This window comes from Tamandua tetradactyla, chromosome 7 (genome assembly GCF_023851605.1).
Source record: "Tamandua tetradactyla isolate mTamTet1 chromosome 7, mTamTet1.pri, whole genome shotgun sequence".
NCBI lineage: Eukaryota > Metazoa > Chordata > Mammalia > Pilosa > Myrmecophagidae > Tamandua > Tamandua tetradactyla.
In genome coordinates, this window is record NC_135333.1 from 36,775,110 (window position 1) to 36,785,812 (window position 10,703).

The 10,703-nt window shown below is 43.8% G+C and overlaps 1 protein-coding gene across 4 annotated transcripts in view; it reads right to left on the bottom strand.

Moving 5' to 3' along the window:
• The window catches only part of TTLL1 (TTL family tubulin polyglutamylase complex subunit L1), a 64,560-nt gene extending 58,355 nt beyond the window's left edge, over positions 1 to 6,205 (bottom strand). For 2 of the 4 annotated variants that reach the window (XM_077169093.1, XM_077169092.1), the window contains exons 1-3: positions 6,087 to 6,205; positions 3,285 to 3,316; positions 17 to 40 (exon numbers count right to left, since the gene is read on the bottom strand). The gene's annotated coding sequence lies outside the window, so the exon portion shown is untranslated. The remainder of the gene's footprint in view (positions 1 to 16; positions 41 to 3,284; positions 3,317 to 6,086) is intronic. The other 2 variants (XM_077169091.1, XM_077169094.1) reach the window with 2 other exon arrangements.
• Positions 6,206 to 10,703: the final 4,498 nt, after the last annotated feature.

Sequence of the window (10,703 nt, forward strand, 5' to 3'; positions counted from 1 at the left end):
AATCTTGCAGGGTCACCTTAAACCAGGCACTCAATTCCATCTGGAAATGAAAACAGAAGTAAGAGGAATAATTTAAAATAATAAAGACGATGTGGTGATGATAGTACAACACCATGAATGTAATGAACACACTGAATTGTATACTTGCTAGTGGTGAGAACAGAAAATATTTTGCATTTGTTATCACATTAAGAACTTACATAAATAATAAAACTGAATAATAAAAACAGTACTTTCAGTCATAAAATGCTTCCAGGTCTATGATCCCCAAACTCAGTAAGGCAGACAGGGCTAATACTTCTTCCACATTTTACTGAGAAGGAAAAGTGGCCTCAGTGCAGGTAAATGCCTGAGTCAGGACCACGGGGTTATGTTCCAACTTCTGGTTCCTTGCTCCTTCTATTGCGTCATGTGGACACATCCTCACCGATGGACAGCGTTCAGTCTGCGCCTACCCCAGGACTTACAGAGTGAATAGGAACATCCAATTTCTCTCCAGTGTCACCTGCCTTTGTTTGTTACCCAAAACAAGACCAAGGCACAGACAAAGTGCATATAACACAAATCAAGAGCTGTTCAAACTACTGTGTGAATATTTTTGTGTGTGACTAACCAGAATGTTCAGCAGACAGCATATTCTATTTAACAAGGCACACTGGAAAATACAGCTAGATTCTTCTCTTGTGACCAATATTTTTGAATGACAATGATTATTGACTCCCACTGATCTTTTCAAACTGCTATCCCACCCCTCCATTTCAGGCCCCCTGGCTTTGGCACCCACGCCGACCCTTTCTTACCTACAAGCCTTGTTCTCCCTGCCTGGAATGTCTCGGTTGCTTTCTTATCCAACTCTATTGACCACTCAAAGCACAGTTCAAACGCCACTTCCTCCACGGAGCCATTCAAATCGCCTTCAACTGGGATTAACATTCCTCTCCTTTGGGTCCTCTGTATACATCCACTGCCGGCTCTGCTGGCATACAGAACCTCCCACCTTGCATCTGAGTTCTTTATGTACATTCCTTCCATATGGCACGAATGGCAGGACCCCACTTCATCATCTATTTCCCTCTCATTCTGCTAAATCTTTCTAGATTCGAGTGTGGGCATTTACATCAAAGCTTTTTTCTCCATCCCTCTTGTCCACCCTGTTACCCATGATGGCACAGGAGACATTCATGGGAGGGTGAATAGATGGACAAGTTCCCTAGGGTCAGTCTTTTCAGCCAAGTTCTCAGTTTCAACAGTCACTTCCCTGGAGATGGAACCCTCCTTAGGCATTTACAAAGGCTTCCTAGAAACCAAACACTGAGGGGAAATGAGAATGAGCAACGTGTGCTCATAAAGAGTTTTAAATATATGTTCTTATCTTTAGGCTTGCTTTTGTAACGCTTATGTATGAAGTGGAAAAGCTTAGCCTACCTCTAGGTGTGCCTAAGAGTCACCTCTGGAGGACCTTTTTTGTTGTTCAGATGTGGCCTCTTTCTCTCTAAGTCAAACTCTGCAAATGAAGTAATTGCCCTCCTCCCTACATGGATCATGACATCCGGGGGTGAAAGTCTCCCTGGCAGCGTGGGAGATGACTCCCAGGGATGAGCCTGGCCCTGGCACCATGGGATCAACAATGCCATTCTGATCAAAAAGGGGAAAAGAAGTGTAACTAATAAAGTATGTGGCTGAGAGAGTTCAAATAGAGTCAAGAAGCTACTCTGGAGGTCACGCTTATGGAAGCTTCAGTTAGACATTGCTACCTATTATAACTTGCCAAACCCCAGCCTAAAACATTCCAGGCAATCCTAAAGAATACCTAGAACATTATATAAGATTCTACAAAGGTTCCACGCACTAGGGTAACTTTTCAGAAACCTACAACTTCCAGATGGGTCCCTGGACCAGATAAGTCCTGAAACCTAGAGGTTCTCTAGAACACCAGTTAGTTCTATCTCCCTACCCCTTATTACTGACCATCCCTTTCAACATGAAAAAGTTAGAATGGCCATAGACCAAATATGCCTAAAGAGTAGGAGAAAGATCAAAGGTGATGGTGGAGCTATACAGAGAAGTTAGGGTTTAACAAATGAGTATGATGGCCGAATCATTATACTGATATCTATTTTAGTCTCCAGTATCTTAGAGCAGCTAGAAGTAAAAACCTAAAACTGCAGAACTGGAACCCATACCAAACTCCAAAATCTGTTCTACAACTAATTGTTGCACTGTGCTTTGAAATTTATTGCTTTTTTTATATATGTTACTTTTGACAAAAAAGAAAGAAAAAGTGATGATAAATATATGTGGGCAACAGGAAACATAAAAAATGATGACAGAAAAGGTGGTCGTTTACGGTCTAACAAGGAAAGAAAAGGAAGAAATGAACGAAGGCCACCTCTCCTTTAAAGAGATGTGAGGCTTCTATTCAGCAGAGCTCCAAGTCGGTGTCAAAACTATCAAGGCAGCCTTGGAAAAAACCAAAGGAGGGCACTGCTGGTGACACCCATACCTGAAGCTTGGAGACCAGTTCATTTTCAGCCTTGACATGTCTGAGCCACAGCTGGTGGCCAGTTTCCTCAGGGCCTTAACCTCTCTAACAAAAGAATGGGGGCAAGTTCCTTGCCAGGGCAGCTGGGGTGACTGTGAGGTGATATAGGCAGTAGGCTAGGAAGGCAGTCAGAACTACCAGCAAGGGAAGAGAGTGAATTTAAGACAGGCCCATCACGCAGAAAAAGCTTTTTCCTGGAAGGTTCCCTGTTTCAATGCTGCACGCTCCTCCTATTCCAGCCCTGATCTACGGTGGGCCTTCTGGGCTCTTGGCTGGGTGCTGGGGACAGAGCCCACCCTCAGGGGGTAAAGAGATACTGAAATGACCACTGATCACAACAGCTACCACTTATAAGCACTAGGAAGTATCAAGCACCAGGCTGGGCAGGGCAGGTGTACCATCCAACAACATGTTCATCGTTAGAGCTTCCCTGATGCCCTGTCACAAGAATGCTCCCCATTATACAGACGAGGAAAGTGAGGCTCAGAGAATGAAAGGTAGAAGAGAGGCTGCAACCTGTAGCCCATCCTCACTGCCTCCCTCCCAGAGCAGGGGGGTGGTTTGCTTCATCCCAGACCCCAATACCCAGAGGGGCCAGGCACAGTGAGAGGCCTCACAAGTCATCCACAGAAGAGACAAATAAACCAATGGGCCAATCCCCAAAGCACAGAACTGGGTTCACTCCTTCCCAATCCTAGGAAATACTATGCCCTTTTCCTTAGAAAAGAAAATAAATAAATACCTGATATCAGATTGTTTTAGTATCCCGTCCTCCTAAAACAGAGAAGAAAATGGAGTTAATGATACGGTTGTTAATGAACTTGGCATGTTAAGTCTCTATTAGCTCACATGAATCCATGCATATGGATCTTAAGCCACCTGGTAGGCTACTTTCAAGACTGAGCATCTTAAGAACCTAAGCAGGACAGAGGGTGACAGTTCATCATTATTCTGAACACAGCTGGAGAATATAGCTGGGACTATCACCACTAGAGGAGTTCAGCCACAGTGAGCCAGGCAGAAACCAGTTGGTGATTACTTTCATAGCACCACTGGGGTCCCACTCACAGGACAAGGCAACAGGAGCTACAGAAGCCTGGGAACGAGTGTTCAGGTGGGCAGCCCTGGGCTGGTCATGGGAATTCTAACTTGTCATCCATTCACTCACTACCCGACAGCTGCCCTATGTCAAGTCCACAGGAGGGAAATGGAAAGCTGAGGGAAGGTCGTCCTCAAAACAGGCCAGATCCAGGGGAAGCAAGAGACTTGTTCAACAAGCTGTAAGCCCAAGCGGCAAAGTACTTCAACAACAGAATGAACCAAATTTAACTGTGGCCTCAAAGAAGTGATCAATTCAATCCATCAGCAAATCATTGTCAGCTCTGCTCCAGAAGATTCCAAATCCCTCCATGTCCCCACTGCATCCCCGCTCTCCTGAATGACCACAGCAATCCCCAATTGGTTTCCAAGCTGCCATCCTAACTCCCTTGAAACCATTCTCCACTCAGCAGCAGACTCTTTAAAACACAAATCACATCACTCTGCTCAAAGCCCTCCGGTCACTTCCCATTGCACTCAGAATAAGACTAGCAGTGCACCTGTGACAAACAACGCTGGTGCTGTGTGACGTGGGGGCCTTCACCTCTCAAGACTTGTCTCCCACCACCCTACCCAGTCCCAGGAGTTCTCTCAGCTCCTGACACCCACCAAGCTGTGTCCTGTCTTAAAACTCTGCTCTTCCCCTAGATCTGGCCCCTTCTTGTTATTCAGCCTTTAACTCAAAGGTCAACTCCTCAGAGTGGCTTTCCCTGACCGCCCAATCTCAATGGCTCCCCTCTTAACCAAGCCGTCGCTCAGGTTGCCCACAAACCGTTCAGCACAGCGCTACGCAAAGAATTATGCTCACTGAAGCTTCTGCATCATTTGGACATTGTTAGAAATACAAATGCTTTCAGCCTCACCCCCGTGTACTGAATTGAACTCCCTGGAGTAGGGTCCAGGAGTCTGCATTTTTAACAAGCTCTCCAGGGGATGCAAAAGAATCATATGCAGACCAGAACTGGTCTGGTTCACGCATACGGTTTCTCAATGATTAGCTGTCTTCAGCACAGATAATGCTGGCTCCATAAAGGCAGAAATATTGTTCTGCCTTATCTCCTGCTGAATCCACAGTACCTAGAATAATGTCCAGCAATAGCAGGTGCTCAATAAATATTTGATGAAGGAACGAAAATAAATGAGTAAATTCCCTCCACATGAGATCAAATAAATGCTGCATGTGCCAAGCATTGAATTAGACATGGCCCATGCCCTAGAGGGGCTGACAGTTATGCACAGGAGAGAGGGTCTTATAAACAATCAACCATGAAGACTTTCACAGCTTTCCCAGAGGATGAAGTACCAGGCTGGGAGTTTAGTTGATATCTGTTGAATGTGGACAAATCACCAGAAGTATCTCTGCTTTTTGGGGCAGAAATCCAATTCAGGGGGACAGACATTTTAACAAGAAGCCTTTCACTTCCTATTAACTATCACTCGCAGTCAAAAGCCAGGCCAACTTTTTGGGACAAAGCACAGGAGAACTTATGGGAATCATTTCACTCTTCTGGATCCAGTCATCAGGAAATAAGAACCCTCTATGCCCCTCCATCACAGCTAACCCAGAGTTATTTTTTCTTTGTATTATTATTTTTCCCTTAGTGCTATTTTGATCACTAGCAGTTTTAATGATTTTCCAACCCAGGCCCAGGATTCTAGGGCATCTAGATTATTTTCCAGGTGGTCGTCTTTCAGAAGGAAAAAAAAAAAAGCCATTTTTAAAGGAAATAACAATGCAAATATTTACAGCCTGCAGCCTCTATGGCTGCAAATGACACGGTATTGCCATGAGATGCTGTAAGGTCCACAAGACCGGTCAACAGTTTGTTTTCTGAACAAAGAACCAGCATGCAAACCCCAAAGCGGTTTACAATTATAAGGTACTTTTACTTCTCAAGTTAACCTCCTGTGATATGCCAGCTGCTCTAAGGAGTGGACTCCCTGCACACACACACACACACACACACACATACACACAGATGGGGAAAGGAGGGAAAACACCTTGGCCACAGTTGTCCAGAGACAAACAGAGTTATAATGAGCGACCAGGAATAGAAACTCTAGTGCCCTGTCTCCAGCCTAGAGCTCCCGCCACAGGTGCACTGCGCCCTGCAACAGATGCCAAGAGAAACAATCCAGGTTGCAAATGAATGGAAAAAAGCCTAGGAACAATGAAATGCTGGGATAACCACGAAAGCGTATAAAACTGATGATAATGCAATTACAATAAACGGGCGGCACCCAGATAAGTCATGGAAAATCGGACGCAAGAGCGGTCAGCGCAAGCTGCTTCTTGGAGGATGCAGGTCGGCTGGCAGCTTCTAAATCACATAGCAGCGGCCGCGTAGACGTGGGCGCTCACAGCTCGCCCACGCACGCGCACTCGCGTGCTCGTCCACACCCTCAGTGGCCCCGAGGCGGCGGCCTCGGCGGGGGGGGGCCTCACCTGTGGGTTGCGAACGCCAAGGAAGGCCACAGAGGGCCGCCCCGGCCCCGCCCGCGCCGCCAAACCCACGCCGGCAACTCTCCGGCGGACGCCCCAAGCTGCCTGTCGGTCCCGCTCGCCGCGCGCCGCCCTCTACTTCCGGGGCAGTGCCTTGGCAACCGAAGCCGCGGTCGCCGTTGCGGCAACTGCTTCCGAGGTCAGGCTGTCTGTGTGTGTCTCTTCGCCTTTGACCCGGGGCTGTGGTGTGTCAGGCGTGTGAATCCTTGGAGGAGCCGGACCGTCTGCCCTGGAGGCTGACAACCCTCAGGGACCTAAAAAGGAAGAAAAGAAAAAACCCAAAAGAGACCGAGAAGGATCCGGGACAAGGGATCGAGCCTAATAAATGGGAGGCCGCACTGTGATATGGACCCCGCTGCCGCCCGATTTCTGCATCTGTAAAACTGAAGATGTGGGTAGCACCTACCTCGTAGGGTTGTTGTAAGGGTAAAGTGACATGTCTTCGATGATTATTTAGCAATAATCGGCCGGCTCGAAGGTTACCTCTCTCATGAGGTGTTCCTGAGCCTGGGCGGAACTGTTCCCTCAAAATATACATTGTAGTCCCATCTGTTGTGAAGAGGCAGCTTGGCGCATGAGGAATTTAAACGGGTCTTGGATTTAAATACTAACCCCCGAATTGAATACTAACTCCAGAATGTGACTTTAAGCGAGTCACTTCGCTCTTCTTGGTTTCAGTTTTCTTGTCGGTAAATTGGGCATGACGCCTACATTGAAGTGTTTTGGGAAGGATTTTAAAAAATTTTTAAAAGAGGTAGGTGCTTGACATAGCACATAGCAGTTGCTCAAATACTGACTTACTTAATAATAAGAGCATATATTCCAGACATCTCCCTCAAAATATACATTGTAGTCCCATCTGTTGTGAAGAGGTAGCTTGGCGCATGAGGAATTTAAACGGGTCCTGGATTTAAATACTAACCCCCGAATTGAATACTAACTCCAGAATGTGACTTTAGGCGAGTCACTTCGCTCTTCTTGGTTTCAGTTTTCTTGTCGGTAAATTGGGCATGACGCCTACATTGAAGTGTTTTGGGAAGGATTTAAAAAAATTTTTAAAAGAGCTAGGTGCTTGACATAGCACATAGCAGTTGCTCAAATACTGAATTACTTAATAATAAGAGCATGTATTCCAGACATCTCCCAGCCATCAAAGTGCACGTTAGAGGCAGTGTGAAAAAGGAGACAAGACAGGGTTTGAATCCGTGCAATTTATTCACCTGTGAAATGAGAATAATGATCTGCATCTCGGGGGGGGGGGGGGGCGGGATTAGTATTGAAAAGATTTTAAGTTCCTAGTGAATAGCACCTAGGAAAAGGTATAACCTGTTTCATCACTTCCTACTGTCAGGTGCAGCATACACAGCCATACCAAAGACTGTCACCAGCAGCCAAAACAGCAGAAGGCTCTGATATCGGAGGAGCCCAACATCACAAGAAACAGCAAATAGTAGGAAAAGTTCTGGTCAATTGAAAAATTAACTCAGAACTAGGTTGTACCAAGACAGAAAGATAGGAAAGTGATAGACTGACTCTTAGTGCAATTATAATCATGTAAATTTTCTAATTAAGAAACAAAAAAGCCTCCAAGGGCTTTCCATTGCTACCAAGATAACATCCAGACTTCTTATTGTGTTTCTAATGTTAATGTAGTCAAATCTGTTAACCTTTCCTGAATAGCTTCTTAGTTTCCTGGCAAGCATAGAAAGACCCATCCTCATACCATGAATAATAAAAACATAACATAGAAAAGGCTAAAAATACCATAAATAAGGTTAAAAGATAAATAGAAAATATTTGCATCATTTATGACAAAACATTAGTATCCACAGTATATAAAATGTTCCCACAGATCAATAATGGAAGAAAAAAAAACTACAATATAAAAATTGGTGATGAGAGATGCAGGTCTGCAGAGAATCAGCCTCCTCTGCTGCCTGGGCAGCCGCAGGGGGCTGTAGATTGGCCTATTACAGTTAGATACTGACAACACAAAGCCATTGGAGGGTGTAAAAATTCTGGATCTAATGAGAGTATTAGCAAAAGGTGGGACCTTTTAGGAATTATCATGAATTTAGGAGATCTTGTGGCAGAAGTTATAAAAGTGGAAAGACCGGGTAATGCTATTGCTCCCTTTAAAAAAATAGAAACAGCTTAATAAATATTTTAAGTGCTTGTTTAAATATTCATGTTTAGCGTTTGGAGGAGGAAAGAATTGAAATTATTCTTTTCTTGATTCCTTATTTTCCTCGGAATCTATGCTAATATTCTCTTTTCACTCTTTAGAGGTGCCAAGGGCTAAACTTCAAGACAAGCCCTTCATATGCACCTGAAAGCCTCTGGTCAAAGCTTATATGTGACATATAATAATAATGATAATAGCAACTGTGCTGATTTGAAAACTGTTAGGTACCCCAGTAAAGCCATGTTCTCCTAATCCAATCTTGTGGGGGCCAACCTGTTGTTGGGTGGGGCTTTTTGATTAGGTTGATTCAATGGAGATGTGACCCCACCCATCCAAAGTGGGCCTTAATCCACTTACTGAAGTCCTGTAAGAGAGCAACATTTTGGGGAGGACACTGACGTTTGGAGATATAGAAGGAAAACACCCCAGGAGACACCAGAAGCTGAGAGAGCCGTTTAAAACCAGAAGCCAGGAGAGAAAGAAAGTAGATGTCACCATGTACCTTCCTATGTGACAGAGAACCCTGGAATCAGCCTTGATTAAAAGTGAAGGTATCCTCTTGTTGATGCCTTAATTTGGACATTGTCATGGCCTTAGAAGTGGAAATTTATAACTAATAAATCCCCCTTTACAAAAGCCAAATAAAAATTGGCAGAAGAAATGAAAAGGCAAGTTCCAGAAGAATAAAGAAATGGTAAATAAACATGTGAAAACCATTTTGGAAAGTTATTTGGCAGGATGCGTTAAAGCTGAACTTTCACATACAGTCTGACTCAGCAGTTCCACACCCAGCAGGTGCACATCCATAGGTTCAGCAGAAGAGGTATATGAGAATGTTGATGGCATCATTACTTGTGAAAGCACTGTTTTAGTTTTCTGGGGCTGCCGAAACAGAGTATAACGGACCAGGTAGCCTAAAACAACAAATTCATAGTATCCACATCTGAAGGCTAGAAGCCCAAATTGACATGTCAGCAGGGCAGCACTTCCTTTGAAATCCATAGCAAAGAATCTGTTTTAGGGTTCTTCTAGCTTCTGTCAACAACACGCAATCCTTGGTGTTCCTTGGCTTGTGACAGCATGACTCCACCTCTGCCTCTATGACATGACCATCTTCTCTGTCTGTGTCCAACCCTTTCCTTCTTATAAGGACACCAGTCACATAGGATTAGGACTGACTGTGATCCAGTTTAGCCTCATCTTAACTAATAACATCTTCAAATATCCTGTTTCCACATAGGGTCATATTCACGGAGCTGGGGGTTAGGACTTGAATATATCCTTTTGGGGTGACACAAATTAGCCCATAGCAAGCCACGAACTAGAAAAGACCCAAAAACCCACCAATAACGTATGGATAAGTAAATTGGACATACACATTAAATGAAAAAGAATAAAGCACTGTTACATATTTTAGAAGAGATGGATCTCACAAGCATGATATAGAGTGAAAAAAAGTATGAATCCATTTATATAAGGTCAAAACCAGGCAAAACTCTTTAGTTAATACATCAGCTGATCAATTTTAACAAATGTACTACCCTAATGCAAAATGTTAGTAAGGGAAAACTGCTGGGCGTAGGGAGGTATGGGAACTTTGTATTTCCCATGTGATTTTTCTGTAAACCTACAACCACTCTTTAAGAAAAGAAACTGGCAAAACTAACCTTAATTTTGGAAGTCAAAATAGAGGTTACCAGTTGAAGGGTAATAACGGAGAGATGTGAGGGGGACTTTTTTTTCTTTTCTTTATTTTTTAAACATAACAACAGACAAACACGAACATTCTTACCATATGGTCATTCCATTCTTGATTTATAATCAGTAACTCACAATATCATCACATAGTTGTATATTCATCATCATGATCATTTCTTAGAACATTTGCATCAATTCAGAAAAAGAAAAAAAATTCATGCATACCATACCCCTCAGCCCTCCCTCTCACCAACCACCAGCATTTCAATCTACTAAATTTATTTTAACATTTGTTCGAGGGGGATTTCTTGGTGTCTGTAATTCGATAACTTGAAATGAGTGGTGGTTACACAGAGTTGTTAGTTTGTTAAACTCCATCCAGCTGTACTCTTAGAATCTGTGCATTTTTATTTACACCTGTTAAGCTTCAACGTTAAAAAAAGTTAAAACAAAATTAATATCTCCCTTGAATTAAAATCCCAGGGAATCACAATAAGGGGAGCTGGGTGGGCGGGAGATATCAAGCACTGGGCACCTTAGATGCTTGTCTTACTCAGGAGGAGGACAAAGCTACTGAAATAGGACAATGTCAGTAGAAGCACATTGTTTTCCCATAGATCTAACAAATTAAACAGTAGCCCTAGGGATGGCATTTCTTGTAGTGTCTTCTCTGGCAG